This window comes from Clupea harengus, chromosome 16 (genome assembly GCF_900700415.2).
Source record: "Clupea harengus chromosome 16, Ch_v2.0.2, whole genome shotgun sequence".
NCBI lineage: Eukaryota > Metazoa > Chordata > Actinopteri > Clupeiformes > Clupeidae > Clupea > Clupea harengus.
In genome coordinates, this window is record NC_045167.1 from 10,323,595 (window position 1) to 10,337,624 (window position 14,030).

Consider the following 14,030-nt stretch of genomic DNA (forward strand, 5'->3'; position numbering starts at 1 on the left):
CTACAGAACAGCACCACAGACCAGATGCTCAGTCCACACTGCCAGGAAGAAAAAGAACATGCAGACACAAATATAAATAAAGAAACAAATAAATACATACATAGATAGATAGATATATATATATAGAGAGAGATAGAGATATAGATATAGACATAGATATAGATATAGATATACGTAGATATAGATAGATAGAGATATAGATAGTTTTATTGATTGATTGATTTATTGATTGATTGATTGATTGATAGATACATAGATAGGTAGATAGATTGATAGATAAATAACAGAAGAAAATAATCAGTTGAGGATGTGTCTGTGTCACTGAACTGAACACTGAAAAAGAGCAGTTGAGGTCTAGCGTACCCCTTCCTCAATTCATCATAATCTTTGAGAGTAGCATCATAAGCCAAGAGAGAGAAGAAGTAGCTTAGTTCGCTGAGTAGAGTAGGAGTTGTCTGAGGACACGCAGGCTTTGAAGCCGAGGCGGAGCTGGGGATAGGATGTAATGGTTTGTGAGCTCGCACTAGAAGTTAAATGGCCCCTTTTTTACATGTCTTCCCGACAGTATAAAACTCAGAGCATGCACACTCAGGGATGTGTGTGTGTGTGTGTGTGTGTGTGTGTGTGTGTGTGTGTGTGTGTGTGTGTGTGTGTGTGTGTGGTGTGTGTGTGTGTGTGTGTGTGTGTGTGTGTGTGTGTGTGTGTGTGTGTGTGTGTGTGTGTGTGTGTGTGTGTGTGTGTGTGTGTGTGTGTGTGTGTGTTTGACAGCCAGGGAGTGTGAGTGTGTGTGTGTGTGTGTGTGTGTGTGTGTGTGTGTGTGTGTGTGTGTGTGTGTGTGTGTGTGTGTGTGTGTGTGTGTGTGTGCGCGCGTGTGTGTGTGCGTGAGAGAGACAGAGCAGAAAAGAAACAAAGTCAGTCAAATTTGGAAAGCTCTTGTTGGCCAAAAGAGTGAGAAAGAGAGAGGGAGAAAAGCAGGGTGATTCCTGCCAATTCCAAATAGATGTCTCTTGTTGGCAAAAGCGAGGAGCAGTTATCAGTTTTTATTGCGTTTGAAGCCACAGTGAATTACACAGGAGCTGAATGGGAGGCCACAGGTTAGCACTGATGGCTTTCCAGTGAGATGCACTCACCGGGCCCCAGGCCTGCAAATTACGCCGGTGTGTTTGAGTGTGTGTTAAAGGCAGTGGCTGTTTGTGGGTGTGTGTATTTGTGTGTGTGTGTATGTGTTTGTGTGTGTGTGTGAGACAGAAAGGGAAAAATAGATTGTGTGTAAAGGAGTATGTCTGTGTGTGTGTGTGTGTGTATGTGTGTGTGTGTGTGTGTGTGTGTGTGTGAGAGAGAAATAAATAGTTTGTGTGTAAAGGAGTATGTGTGTGTGTGTGTATGTGTGTGTGTGTGTGCGTATGTTTTTGTGTGTGTGTGTGTGTGTGTGTGTGTGTGTGTGTGTGTGTGTGTGTGTGTGTGTATGTGTGTGTGTATGTGTGTTTGTGGGATGTGGGTGGATTATGAGAGGATGTGATTCATTTGAAGGCCAATGACTTCCGTGCACATGGCAATTGTTTAATCATAAAACAGGGAAGCTCAATCACGCACTTTACACAGGACTGTGTTTGGGCATGTGGAATTAGCTGCTTAAAGCAAGCACCACTTCAATCATCTCATTATGTTTGAGAGAATTTGAGTGTTTGTTTGTCTCTAGTGCTATTTGATCCAAAAGTGTTGAATAAACCAGCAGAATTTATTTAGAAGATTAAAATATGTAGGAATATTTTGAAAAGAAAAAATCTCACAGTGTTCAGTGATCATAGAGTCATACTATTAAGTAGACTCTTCTATGTGCATATCTTTGTGACTTTAGAAACCTTTGCTACCACTTATTGGGCTTTACATAAATCTCTATCATGATCTATTACTTTGTAGAGATACACAACTCAAGGACACGGGCCTACAAAGAACCGTCTCTAAACTCTACAATTCTTTGATAACTTAAACTATGAAGAATCATTGTGATTTATGAATAAGCTTCCCAAGAAAAACATTACATTTATGAATCCATTTATTAATTAAATATAAACAGACAAACAAACGAACATCTAGCACATATGGCGTTCCACATATTTTTACAATCCACAGGGGCCTCCTAGTTTAAAGATGCTGCCGCTCAGAGTCCCATTCCCCTTATTCCCTTCCTGAAGCGTTGACAAAGCGCCTTAAGGTGTCAAACACGTGGTGTCTCTTTCGTAGCAGCCATTTTGAGCGGCAGTCATTCAGCTACTAATCCCGGTGTGTGACTGGTGACAGACACACCCCTGATTGTATTCATATTCATTGTCGTTTCCATTCATTTCACTCTGATGGATGCTGTTGTCACCTGCCAGAAGCCTCTGTGCTCAAGACACGACAATTATTTTGCTAGCCTTTTATTCCCTCGTGGGGACATGCCTACGAGTATGCGCGCGCACACACAGACACACACACACACATACAGTACAGACACACACACGGTACACTACACCCAACACACTCATATGCAGACTCATATGCAGCTCACATGCGTGCACACACACACACACACACATAGACAGGGTCTGAAAACACTGTGGTCTATGGCTGATTGAAATATGTATCTGTGCAGGTATTATTGTCATATCTTTGGTGTGTGACCATCATGTTATCTGCTGGGTAGACAGCGTAAACAATCCAGTTGGATTCATCTTCAGACAGCATTTCTATGTGACTGACGAATTGATTTCTGTGTGTTTGTGTTAAATGTCCCATTATCAAAAAAGACAGAGCAACCTTATTTAGTGTTATTGTAGAAAGTTATTTAGAATGAGCTGCACATGTTTGCAAGTATTGTTTCTATTTATTTGTTTATTGTCATTGTAGAGATTCAAGGCTGGCATGAAACAATCATTTCTTTGAAGTGGTTGGACAAACATGAAATTGATCCAAAAACTGGAAACACTCACTTCGTTACAAGACATAATGCAATGTGTGTTGATGTTTTTTGGGGGGATTGTATCAAACACAAGGTCACATATGTAGATACAGTATATGACACAGGGTGTACAAAAAGCAGCAGCACCTAGACAAGCTCTGAATATCAGTCAATTTAAAGCTGTAACAACCACACCTCAACAACCACACCTTAACAACCACAGTTTAACAACCACAGCATAACAACCACCCCTTAACAACCACAGCTTAACAACCACAGCTTTAACAACTACACCTTTCCAGCAACCTTTGAGAAACTGACAGATTTTGCACACGCTTGTCCTGTCCTTGTATCTTACATTCTAGTCATTTGCTCATTCTGCATTGCGATAACACCCTGCTCTACAAATCCTTTGAATCTCACGAGCCAGGATTCAGCCTTCAAAAGTAAAGTTCTTGACATACATGACATTCATTATTCAAACCAAATTTCTCCAAAGTGTCTCGCCATTCTACATGACACAAAATATACAGCAGAAAGACACTAAAGAAATACGGGACATTCTAGAGTATAGAGAAATAGGAATGGGTTTGCTTATATCTATAGAGAGAGAGAAAGAGAGGGAGAGAGAGAGATAGAAAGAGAGGGAGAGAGAGAGAGATAGAAAGCGAGAGATAGAGAGAGAGATAGCCAAAGTTGACAAGCACTGTGAGTGTTTCTTTCCATTTTCTGAGGGCACTGCGATGCGTAAACAGTGGCTGCCTGTGATTGGGTGTTTGGTGGCTCTCATTAGGAAGCACCTGTGGTAGAACCTCACGCTGTGAGCTCTGCATTCCGGAAGCGTCCACAGAGAGAGCATAAACAAGGAAGGGAAAAAAAATCACACACACACTTACCTCCCTCCCTCGTCAAACACATTTACCCCCAAAACGGTGCTCCCAGCGCAACCTTTACAGCATCTTACACACTACCATATAGTGTGTTTGTGTGTGTGTGTGTGTGTGAGAGAGAGAGAGAGAGAGAGAGAGGGAGAGAGACGGCCACTGATGTGTGTATGTGAGTGTGTGTGTGTGTGTGTTTGTGTGTGCGTGCATGTGAGAGGCCCCCTGGTGCGAGTCTGTGTGTGTGTGTGTGTGTGTGTGTGTGTGTGTTGTACGGCCTACCTACCTTTCCACACAGCGGGAGAGTAGCAGAGAGAGATTCAGGCTACACGCTGTGAATGAATGGCCGCTTTTACAGATCCGGGACCAGCATTTGATTGAGGTTGCTTGCCCCCTCTCGCACTCTTTATTTATTAAGGACTGAAGACAATCTGAGGCCGGTGTTTAAGTTTGTCTGGGTTCTCTTGGGGGAGGTGGCACCCAAGCAATAATAAAGTGAAGAGGGTTTGGCATGTGTCCTGAAAAATTCATCATTTAGAGAATCCCTCTGAATCAAAAGTGAGGTGAAAGTAATTTTGTGCCGCAGGTTCTTCCTGGAGTAACAGTTGGGAATATCTACCGTCAATCCGCCAAAGCACAATAGTCCGCCAAAGCACACGGCAGTGTTACAAGGTGGCAGTTAACTTCACACACAAGACATAGACTTGAAATTGTACCCAGTGAAATTGTACTGCATGTATTTCCATGCACAAACGGTACAGATTTTGGACACTTTTGTCGAGTAAACAGCAATACTATGCAAGAGTTTGTCACTTTTTGAGCCATGTTTGGTGCATGGTATTACCGACTACATCGCCAAAAGATGACAGTTAGCATTATAAGCTAGCTTTTATCAGTGCCACCTGGGATGTTGGTGGTGTTTGCCTGCTTTTAAGTAGTTAGATCACTAGTTTCAGACTAAAACTCCATAATGCTACGTTAATAGTTAGTTATTTTTGTGTAGTACTTTCTGAGACTTTTTGTACTTTGAAGAGACTCGTGTGAGTTTGTGGCTTTTTGACACTGGATCAGACATAGCGACTGTCAGAAACCTCCAGTCTAATCAATCTAATCAATGTATCAATTAATTAGTCTAATCAATCCAGTTTAATTAGTGGAGAAGTCATACTGTCTAGTGTTTGACTCTCAGCTCCCTACCTCCTGAAGGCGAATGAGAATAAGACCTCAGATGTAGATATGTCAGTCTTGGCAAAGCCATCGATTACTGCCAATGGCTAGCCAGAGAACAGGTTCACAAGGAGGTCTAGAAATAGACACCCCAGAAGGACAGAGGTATAAATATGGAGTTTGAAAAAGATAACCAGTCCTAAATATCAGAGCTTTGGCAACCAAACAGCTTCTTGTTCTCCCTTTCCTCTTATTTCTATATCAAACTGGGCACAGCTTTGGCAACCAAACAGCTTCTCCTTCTCCATTTCTCTCGTTTCTATGTCAAACTGGGAGTGAGAGAGCGAATAGTCTAGAGATACTCCACCCTCTGTCTGGCTTTTCAAGGCTGATTCATAAAAACGAGTCAAAACGCCACTTGCCTACAAACAGCTCAGTCACCACTGAAAATAGTCTCGCCATTTGTTTTTAGATCAGACCGTTTGGAGTGTTTTTGGCCTTCAATTGTCACATATTGCAGGATAAAATGATAGAGTGAAGCCTTGTTATAAATAAGAAAAGATATCTCTAACCATTTGGACTTGGATCATCTCAAACACGCACAAGATACTTTGAAGCTATTTGCATTTGCAAAGCTAGTTTGGACTGATTTTAATGTTTTTTTTTTTTTTTAACATAAATCAACATTGCTAAATAAAATGATCAAGGGTCAACGAAAAAGGATGCAAATATTTGATAGATATCTTTGAACATTTCAAATCAATTCTCAAATCTCTACAAGCCTCTTTGTTCATGCAATTCTGCAAGTCAATAAAACGGCAGGTAATATGATCAGGCATAAAGCTGTTTCAGCTCTAGAAACTCAAAGCGCACAAAATACAAATCGGCCTGACCAGATAATACCAAACCATTAGATCTGCACAAGATAATACCAAACCATTAGATCTGCGCAAGATAATACCAAACCATTAGATCTTCACAAGACAATCTCCATTTGTGTCAGATGTGGTGTTGTTAAACCAGACACATTGACTAAGATTTATGCCTTCGAGCGATTTTATTACACACACACAAACACACACACATTCACACACACACACACACACACACACACACACACACACACACACACACACACACACACACACACAGAGCGCCCCGGGGAGAGGGGAGAATATGACAGAGGGATAGAGGACATTCTGGGGAGAAAAGACACACAACGCCCTATGAAGCCTGTATGCAAATCCCAGCTTTAATGCATACCAAGGGGGATTATAGATTTGAATGGGCACATTTCAGGACTGTCCACCGGCCTCTATACCCTTCCCAGGAGACAAATAGGAAAATGGGGGGGGGGGGGGGGGGGGGGGTGCAGGGAAATAGACACAGGAGTAAAAGAGAAGGCTGATATACAGAAAGAAAGACAGGAAGGAGAAAGTCTGGGACAGGTCAGTTCAGTCTGGGAAGAGGCTGTATTGAGGCAAGGTAAAGGTAAAGAGAAACAAAGGCAGGGATGAAAGAGAAGAGGAAAAGGAAGAAAAGGAGATTGAGTCCAATAGAGAAAGGAGAACAGCAAGGCAGAGTGGGAGAAGGGGTAGAACAGAAAAAAGTGCAGCAATGAAAAAGAGAGTGTCGAGGAAAGGGCAGTAGAAAAGAGCAAAAGAATGAAAGAAACGCCGGTGTGTGAGAGAGAGAGGTACAGAGAGAAAGACAGAGAGTGCTTCGTGCCACAAGGTCACGGCGGAGCAGCCATTAATACATGTTCTCCCCCTCACTGCTCCGTCACGCTGACTGATGCATGTTGACGTGCTGGAACCGATATACGAGTAGCCAGCCTTCAACCGGATCAATTAAAGGCCTGAGTTTAATATAGCAAAAGCCCAAACCGCACATCTACAAACTCTAACGCACAGCTGCACCCTGACCTCCATCGATTCGGGTGGGGGCGTGAGGGGGTGGGTGGGGGTGTGAGGGGGTGGGTGGGGGTGTGAGGACACTCAGGGGGCACGTCACCTGAGGTGTGCTTTGGTACAGGTGAATGGCTGATAACACCATTAAGCTCTTCTATGCCTATTAGGACATGCATGAGCGCTGCTGGTTTCTCCAAGAGTGGACGAGAGAGGGACTGGTCTGTCCACAGGACTCACACCTGTTGGAGAAAGCACACACACACACTCTCTCTCTCTCTCTCTCTCTCTCTCTCTCTCTCTCTCTCGCTCTCTCTCTCACACACACACACACACACTGCTAATTAAATGGAAGCGTAGTTCCCTGAGTAAGGCGTCTGTCACACTATTTCATGCCCTGTGGCACTTCAATTCTCCCTCCTGCTGTTCTTGTGGCTCTGGCAGACCCTGCATACCTGCCACAGCACAGGAGTTCTCTCATCCAGCCCCAGCCCCAGCCCCAGCCCCAGCCCCAGAGCAGCTCCTCTACTGTACGTATACCAGAACAAAACACTGCCTTCTGAGAACAAGCACTGCTTCATTTAATCTGCCACTGTTGTTCTCCTACAATGATGCAATCTAAGCAAGTGGAGTCTTATGAGAGCAAGTCTGTTTAATTTCACACAGCACAATTGGTATATTGTCCAAAGCATAATGCAGTAATTGGAGCAATTGGAAATATATTTGATGTAGATTTGAAGAAAATAAACTGGGTCTTAAATGGAAAGTAGCAGTAATACAAACAGAAAAACAGAGATGGCAATTTAGAAATCTCAAGGCAGACAGTTAAATAAAAACTAACCAGCCCATGATTTGTAAGTCATGTTTCACTGGAAAAAAGGGGGAAAAAAACTGCAAACATCTCATTAAAATAGCTAAAAAGAAACAAATTAAATTCATTTTTCTTAGTTATTTTATATTATTGCAATGAAAAATGAAAACAACATTGCCATTTAAAATGCACAAGGTTGGGGTCATCTTTAAAAGGCACATAACACATAAAGATGCCATTTTGACATTTGACCAATTGGCAGAGGTCTAAATGAGCGACTAAACTGTATGAGATCCGGAGCCTAGATGCAGCGACCACCTCCTGACACATGACTTGGAGAACTTCTCAGATGCTATCGCTAAAAACATTTAATGTAATTTGGTTTTAATGACTTTCTGTGCTCCACACTCTGTTTCCTCATTAGGCGCAAGCATGCGGGGTGCCAGAATAATCACTCAAGCTTTTTAAACCACGGCGCCACCTGCCAATATCTCCCTCTGCTCGGCTAACAACCAGCAGACAGCTTGGAAAGAATTATTCCAGAACATTCCAGAGATTCCTCCATGGAGTATTATTTGATTTACTAAAATTATATTGAAGCCTTTGCTTCTCTACAGAAGGGTTGTATTTTTTCTGTCATGCCCCACACTGTGAAAAGTCCTAAAGACTCCCCCCTGACAGGATGTGCTCCGTCTTGAGCGAGCTAAGCGGAGAAGTGGCATGTGAAGGTAAGAGGAGGCGAATTGCTTCCACTTCACGCACCCCAGGAAGCCACATGTTACGCGGTGTGATCACGCCATCGCGACAGGGAGAGATATGTCACCTGCGACACCCGACACCTCCTCCCAACCCCACCCCGTCCTACTCCCCAGCCTCTACAGCACTGCTGAGCGGCGATGTTCGCCCTGGTGACACCATAGCACCAGATAGCATCAGAGCGTAGGGAAAAGGGGGGGTGGGGGGGTGGGTGGGGAAGGGGGGGGATCAAACCGAATGGCGTGTAATGTGAAAAAGGAGGAGATGCAAGACAGAAGCGACAGCACCACTGCCTCAGAGCTTCTCTGAGCTCCTCTGATGGGGCGCCGCGTGTCTCTGACAGCAGCGGTGGAGGGGAGAGGTGGCTGCCTGGCCTGTGTGTGTGGAGAACTCATGGAGTCGGGTGCAGAGGGGTCAGGCAGCGGTGGGCAAGCAGCACGCCTTTGATTCCTTTGATTCTCCTCTCTGTGAATCATTTGAGGAGAGGAGAGGAGAGGAGAGGAGAGGAGAAGAGGACAGCGTATAGGATAGGAGAGGAGGGGACGAGATGATAGGAGAGGAGGAGGGGGTAGTAGTGGAGAGGAGAGGAGGAGCATTTTTGATCAGACCCCCTAAATTAGCAATGTCTCTCTCTCTCTCTCTCTCTTCGCCCTACACCTACTACCCCCCCCCCCCTCCTCCCCCTAGTTGCATTCCCTCCAGATGTTACACTTATGCTTGGCTTTTCTGACTGTGGAAATGCATTATTTACACAAAAAGGTGCTGTGGGAGACAGAAAGGAGAATGCTTTTTCTAAAAATGGTCCAAGTTGTGAAAAGAGAAGAAAAGGAGGAGGAGATGGAGGAGAGAGAGAGAGAGGGAGGGAGAGTGGACCAGATGATACAGAATAGAACATGAAGGGAAGAGGTGCTCTGGGAGGAGAGAGAGGAATAGAGGAAGAGAGAGAGAGAGAGAGAGAGAGAGAGAGAGAGAGGGAAAGAGAAAGAGAGGAAGAGGGAGAGGGAGAGAGGGAGACATATGCACGGCAAGACAAGGAGCAATGCTCTCCATTATTGATCGCCTCCTGTTGGCTTTGCACCAGGATACACTCATTTGTGGCCATATGCATAACAGAACTGCCCTTGAAACCGTGGGGTTTCCTTGGTAACTGCAGGCTTTTTTTCTCTCTCCCTTGAAGACATGCCACAGAAAAGAAAGTCTCAACTACAGCTTGCAGGTAAGAGATATTGAGACATCAATTTCTCATTCAGAGCTGTGACAGGTGATTAGAGGTCTTTCTGTGGCAGCTGGCGAACAGCAACCAAACATGCCTTAGAGTACAAACATGCAGTCGGAGCCTGTAAAAGTAGTTTTGGTTGTCAAAAAATGAGGGCTTCTGGATTTATAATGATGATATGACTGAAGTCATGAGAAACGTGTTCCCCAATTCTACTTCTCAATTTCAGCCCTTTTTTGTATTTTATGGTTAGACCCCCTAAATTGTCAACAAATGCATACAAACATGCCAAACAAAGCATAAACAAGCACAGGACATGCAGAAACAACTGTCAACTGTTATTCTTATATTCAGGTATACAGTATGTCATTATTTTAGGGCTTTTTTTCATTGCAATAACCACCAGCTACACCTTTAAGGGAAATGTGGATATATATATTTGATGTCACCATTATGGAGTGTGATCTTACACTGTATGAAAAGGAATGATGCAACCCTCTCACACCTGTCAGAAGATAACGCATTTGAAACTAAAGGTGTCATCATGTGGACAGGAATGTGTGTGTGTGGGTGTGTGTGTGTGTGTATGTGTGTGTGTGTGTGTGTGTGTGTGTGTGTGTGTGTGTGTGTGTGTGTGTGTGTGTGTGTGTGTGTGTGTGTGTGTGTGTGTATACGTGTGCATGGGGTGGTGGGGGGTGTAGTGATATGGTGAAAACAGCCCGGGTTAATTTGAACCTATCACATCGACTAATTTGTTTTAAATAGAATCCTTCCCCTCTTGCGTGTGTATGTGTGTGTGTGTGTGTGTGTGTGTGTGTGTGTGTGTCTGTGTGTGTGTGTGTGTGTGTGTGTGTTTGCGTGGTGTTCAATTAGAGCTCTGTATCTTCTGGATGGAAGCTTTCTGACAAATTCGCTCTGAGCAGCCGGCTGAGAATTAGTCACGAGCTGTCGATTGTTTTAACCTCGCTCTCACTCCCGCTCTCTCTCTCTCTCTTGTTCACAGATGTATGTGCGTGTTGCCACGCTTCGCCAGGTGAGAAATTGCGCACCTGTGGAATAGGAATTGGGGAATGGGAGAACAGGTTTTGCCATATGACAATTCTTCCCCAAACTACAGCCCTACACACACACACACAAACACACACACACACACACACACACACACATATATGGACATATACACACACACACACACACACACACACATATGGACATACTCACACGCACACACATGCAAACACACACACACACACGAACACAGACACACAGATACATGCACAAACGATGTGTCTGCAGCTGTCTGTCAGAGGTGTCTGGATATTCAACTAAAAAAGATGGAGATGCAGTCTGTGTAAGAAGGATGTGTTCACCCCTGACACTCATCAAAGACAGTGTGGGCCGCATGACAGCTGAAGAGACATAGGAGCCCCTATCTAATCTGCATGTGTCAATCTGAACACATGAGTGTGTTTGTGTGTGTGTATGTGTGTGTTTGTGTGTGTGTGTGCTGGGAATGTGTGTTTTTTTTCTGGCAATGTTTTATGTTATTTAAATCAGAGTCAGAGACACGGAGAGACAGCGAGTATATCACTGAAATGGATTGAATGGTGAAGCACAAGGGTTTAAATTAGATTGAGGTAAACAGTATGAGCAGGCCGGCGGCTTCAGCTTGCCTATCCTGGGTCAGACCAGGACTTTTATTTGCCAGGCCTTCTGCCCGACTGCCATTGTAAATAACAAGTTGTTCTTAATGACTTGCCAAGTTAAACTAAAATAAAACAAATAAAAAAACAGTGAGAAACAGAAGGAGAGACAGAGAGAGAAAGAGAGAGAGAAGATGAAAGAAAAGGAGGGGGAACAATGGCAAAAACTGAAATATTTCTATGCAAGGAAAAGAAGAAATGCACAAGGCAATTGTGTTTAGACATCGGAATTTTGGCTGTAATAGATTTTTCAACAGCAGTCTCCTCTCGTTTCAGCTGTGGTTTTAATGAGTCTACAGACGCTTTCAGCAGAAGACGCTGCGCCAAGGGTGAGGTGCATGTGTTTGAACCAGGGTACTTCAAAAGGGTCGCTAACTAGAGAAACTTATGTGGATATGTTGTTGTTGTTGTTGTTGGTGGTTGTTGTTGTGCATGTTTTCCTCCTGAAACACCACCCTGGAGTCCATCTGTGTGTGCCATAACAGGTTCATTCACATCAGCTGACCTCACCTCAAGCCTCGGATCACATCATGGATTTCCATGTAAAAATTCAGTTAAATTTGTCTCAACCAAATGTCAAGTTGATCTATATTACTGAATTCATATATGGCTCAAGTGTGTTAACATTTAACATTCGTATTGCAGGTAGAACCTTAGTTCTATAAACTGTGTTCTCTTTCAGTAATCAGAGACTCTACAGTAACATCAGCATGTCATGACGTGACCTGGGACCTACTAGTTGTGTTGGAATGGATTGACCCAACAGTACCAATTAGGTGAACTGCATGGAGCAGGGTGCGATTAAACTGTAGTAGGTGTGAATACCAAGCCTATTTCCAGTCCTCTTGGCCCATTTGTGAGGGGTGCTGCTAAGCATGTGGACGTCCCGTGAGATGTTCCATACCTTGCTGGGTAATGCTGAATCATGCTGAGGCTTGATGAGCCAATCAGGGACCTCGAAATCACCACTCACACCGAGCACTGCCCCTTCACCGCAGCAGATTGGGATTATGGGACGTAGTTTCCTGACAGAAGGAAAAACAGAGGGGGAAACCATGTGACAACATAAAGACATCCATAAGCCCTCATCTACATGGATGGATACATGGACGGTGTCATTATTCCAACTTTACACTGTTTCCACTGTATATTCATAGGTCCTCCATTTTTAAAGAAGAGGAAGCCTGCAATACTTCTGTGTACATATAGTATGTACAAATGACGATGGCTGGGTAAATTAGTTTATAACCAAGTGGTCAAGAGCTGTGAATTTAATATTGTGAAAAAGCAGGTTTGCAAAATTCATTCAGAGTTTACCGCATGAAAGGAAGAATCCTGCTACTGCCTTCCATTTTCTTTCCCCCCCTTCCTCCCCCTCTTCCCCTCACACGTCCAGTACAATGTCACTTCTCTTGAGGTGAGGACAGCAGTGTCCAGTTTGATGGTCTCTGGGGTGTGTGTGTGCCATACTGAGCAGTTCTCCTAGAACAGAGTGCTAAGTCATGGCTCTCTTTCGGAGCTAAAAATACTTCCAAGATTTCCAAACAATACACTCCATCCTCCCCCAAAAATGCTTTTCTGGCTGTCTCCAAGCGCAGCGAAAACGGTTGTCAAAACACAGGCGCAAATAAATAAAGTTGTGCTGACGGAGGCTTCCAGCTCATTAAAAAAGGCGTTGATTAACGAGTAAAACACAAACCCTAATCCACCTGTGTGAAACGCGGCGAACACCCAGTCGTTTGTCAGATTTGGTGCAGGCCGCCACATCGTATCAACTCGACTTGCCGTCGGCGGGACAATTACGGTGAACCGCGTCTTCAGGGCTAATTCTCCCTGTCGGGCTCCTCTCCCTCTTTCTTCTGCAGGAAATATTGTGACTTTTTAATCATCCTTAGTCTTTGAAAATAAGATACACAGTGGAGGGGAGGGGATGGAGGAGAGAGGAGGGGAGGGGATGAGTGCAGGGAGAGCGGGGTAGTGAAGCCGTAATTTATTTTGTCCAAAAGTGAGATAGCGAGAGGAAAAGAGAGGATGCTCACTAATCGGAAACCATGAATGTAATCCATTTCAGAAAAAAAAGAACATTAATCATATTCTACGTTTGTCCAAGGACAAATAAAACATTGTTAATGAACGGCCTGTCAGATCTGCACGCTCGACAGGGGCAACAAAACAACCCCCACCCACCCCACCACCACAAACAACTTATGATAGGGAACAACCACAGGAGGCCTAGGTTTGTGTGTCTGTGTGTGTACTCATGTGACTGTGTATGACTGTGTGTATGACTGTGTGTATGACTGTGTGTGTGTGTGTGTGTGTGTGTGTGTGTGCGTGTGTGTGTGCGTGCGTGTGTGTGTGTGTGTGTGTGTGTGTGGCCGCGAGGCCTCTGTGAGTCAGTGGACAGTGGAGTTCCTCTCAGTCTAATTACCGCTGACTCCAGCTCAACCTTCTCACTTGTTTTCCCCTCTTGCCATCTTCCCAGTCAGCAGGGGGGGCGGTGGGTGGTTGGGGGTGGGGGCCGTCGCTAATGACAGAAGAAGGTTACCCAATTTATCTTCGGGCGATGCCTTTCAAAGCTGTATAGAAAAATCACTCTCTACCCCCACCACGCTCAAACTGCCAGGGGTCATGAATCGAGCTGAGAA